A 2732-nucleotide genomic window follows, 5' to 3' on the forward strand; every position below is an offset into this window, starting at 1 on the left:
CATTACCCTGAAATCAAAGCTAGATAAAGAAACTGGAAGAAAACTAGGGACCAATATCCCTGATTAATATAGTGCAAAAATTATCAACAAAATATTAACAAATTGAATTCATCAACACATAAAAAGGATTATATACCATGACCAAGTTGGATTTATCCCTGGATTGCAAGGATGATTCAGCATATACAAATCAATTATATGCTATATCACATTAGTGGAATGAAAGATAAAAATCATGATCATCTCAATAGATAAAGAAAAACTGTTGATAAAATACAACATCCTTTTATGATAAAAAAACACTCAACAAATTGGGTATAGAAGGAATGTACCTTAGTGTAATAAAGGATATATATGGCAAACCCACAGCTAGAATCACATTTAACAGTAAAAGGTTGAAAGCTTTTCCTCTAAAACAGTGGTTCTCAACCAGTGGGTCGCGACCCCGGCGGGGGTCAAACGACCAAAACACAGGAGTAGGCGACCCCCGCCAAAACCCCTGTGTTTTGGTCGTTCGACCCCCGCCAGGGTCGCAACCCACTGGTTGAGAACCGCTGCTCTAAAATTAAGAACAAAAAAAAAAGGTGCTCACTCTCCCTTCTTCTATTCAACATATTCCTGGAATCCCTGGCCAAAGCAATTAGGCAAGAAGAAGAAATAACAGGTATCCAAATTGGAAAAAAAGAAGCAAAATTGCTTCTGTGCTTCTGTTTACAGATGATATAATTTCATATAAAAAAATTTTAAGACTTCCCCAAAACATTGTTATAAATAATGACAGTAAAGTTGCAGGATAGAAAATCAACATACATAAATTGCATTTCACCTGACCAATGGTAGGGCAGTGGATAGAGCGTTTACCTGGGATGCTGAGGACCCAGGTTCAAAACCCTGAGGTCTCTGGCTTGAGTGTCGGCTCACCAGGTTGAGTGCAGGGTTGCTGGCTTGAGCAAAATCAATAAATAAAACCTTTTTTTAAAAAAATGAGCAAAGGGCCTTTCTGCGCTACCCCGAGAGAGGTCCATACAGCATTGTTCTGGGTTCATACATAACTTAAAGGAAACTTTCACAATGTCTGAAGCTCTCGATGTCCTGAAAATGAATGAGGAAGATGTCCTCAAATTCTCTGCAACAGGAATCCACTCAGGTGACACCAACCTTGTCTTCCAAATAGAACAGTCTGTCCTCAAAAGAGAAAGCAATGGCACCTGCATCATAAATCTGAAGAGAACCTGGGAGAAGATTCTCGTGTCATTGCTGCCATTGAAAACCTCGCTGCGGTCAGTGCAATGTTGTCCAGAAACCCTGGCCAGCAGGCTGTGCTGAAGTTTGCAGCTGCCATGGAAACCACTCCTATTGCTGGCACTTCACTCTCGGAACCTTCACCAACCAGAGCCAGCCAGCCTTCCCAGAGCTGAGATTTCTGGTGGTGACTGATCCCAGGGCTGACCACCAGCCTCTCACAGAGGCATCTCATGTTAACCTGCCTACCACTGTTCTGTGTAACAGACTCTCCTCTGCGCCATGTGGACACTGCCATCCTTTGCAACAACAAGAGGGTTCACTCAGTGGGTCTGATGTGGATGCTGGCCTGGAAAGTTCTGCGCATGTGTGACAACATCTCCCGTGAGCATCCATGGGAAGTCATGTCTGATCTCTACTCCAGAGACCCTGAAGAGATGGAAAAAGAAGAGCAGGATGCTGCTGAAAGGCTGCGACGGAGGCGGAATTTCAGGGTGAATGGACCACTCCAGCTCCCAAGTTCACTGCTGCTCAACTTGAGGCTGCAGACTGGGCTGAAAGCGCACAAATATCCCCTGTGCCTAGTCAGCGGTTCCTTACTGAAGATGAGAATGCTCAGCCCACCAGTGAAGACTGGTGAGCAGCTCCCACTGTTCAGGCAATAAAATGGGTAGAAACAACCACTAAGTGGTTGTTAAGCTCCTCTTCCACAGGCTCTTGACAGACTGAGGGAAAATAAAGTTTCTAAAAAGAAAAATGGGCAGAGGAACTGAATAGACATTTTTCCAAAGAAGATAAACAAGTGGCCAATAGGTACATGAAAACATGTCAGCATCACTAATTATCAGGGGAACACAAATCAAAACCACATAGAGAGAACACCTCACACCTGTTAGAATGGCAAGTAGCAAAAAGACAAGAAATAACAAGTGCTGGCAAAGCTGTGGAGGAAGAGAACCCTTGTGAGTTATTTGTGGAAATGAAAATTGGTGTAGGCGCTAAGGAAAAGAACGTGGAGGTTCCTCCAAAAATTAAAAATAGAACTACCATATGACCCAGCAATTCTACTTCCGAGTATATATCCACAGAAAGTAAGATCAGGTTCTCGAAAAGATATCTGCACTCTCATATTTAGTGCGGCACTATTTACAATAGCCAAGATATGGAAACATAATTGTCCTCTAAAAATAACTGGATAAAGATGATATAGCACACACACACACACACACACACACACACACGCACGCACACACACGCACACGTGCGCGCACGCGCGCGCACACACACACACGATGGAGTATTATTCAGCCACGAGAAAAATGGAAATCCTGCCATTTGTGACAACACAGATGGACCTTGAGGGCATCATGCTTAAGTGAAATAAGTCAGAGAAAGACAAACACCACATGAGTTCACTCGTATGTGGAATCCTAAAAAATTGGACTCATAAAAGCAAAAAGTACAATGGTGATTTGCCAAAGGCAGCAAGT

General features: G+C 43.0%; 1 pseudogene; it reads left to right on the forward strand.

Annotated features, from left to right (window-relative positions):
* Positions 1–1071: 1071 nt before the first annotated feature.
* On the forward strand, positions 1072–1963 carry LOC136317818 (small ribosomal subunit protein uS2 pseudogene; annotated as a pseudogene).
* The last annotated feature ends 769 nt before the right edge of the window (positions 1964–2732 follow it).

The sequence above is a fragment of the Saccopteryx bilineata genome, chromosome X (assembly GCF_036850765.1).
Source record: "Saccopteryx bilineata isolate mSacBil1 chromosome X, mSacBil1_pri_phased_curated, whole genome shotgun sequence".
NCBI lineage: Eukaryota > Metazoa > Chordata > Mammalia > Chiroptera > Emballonuridae > Saccopteryx > Saccopteryx bilineata.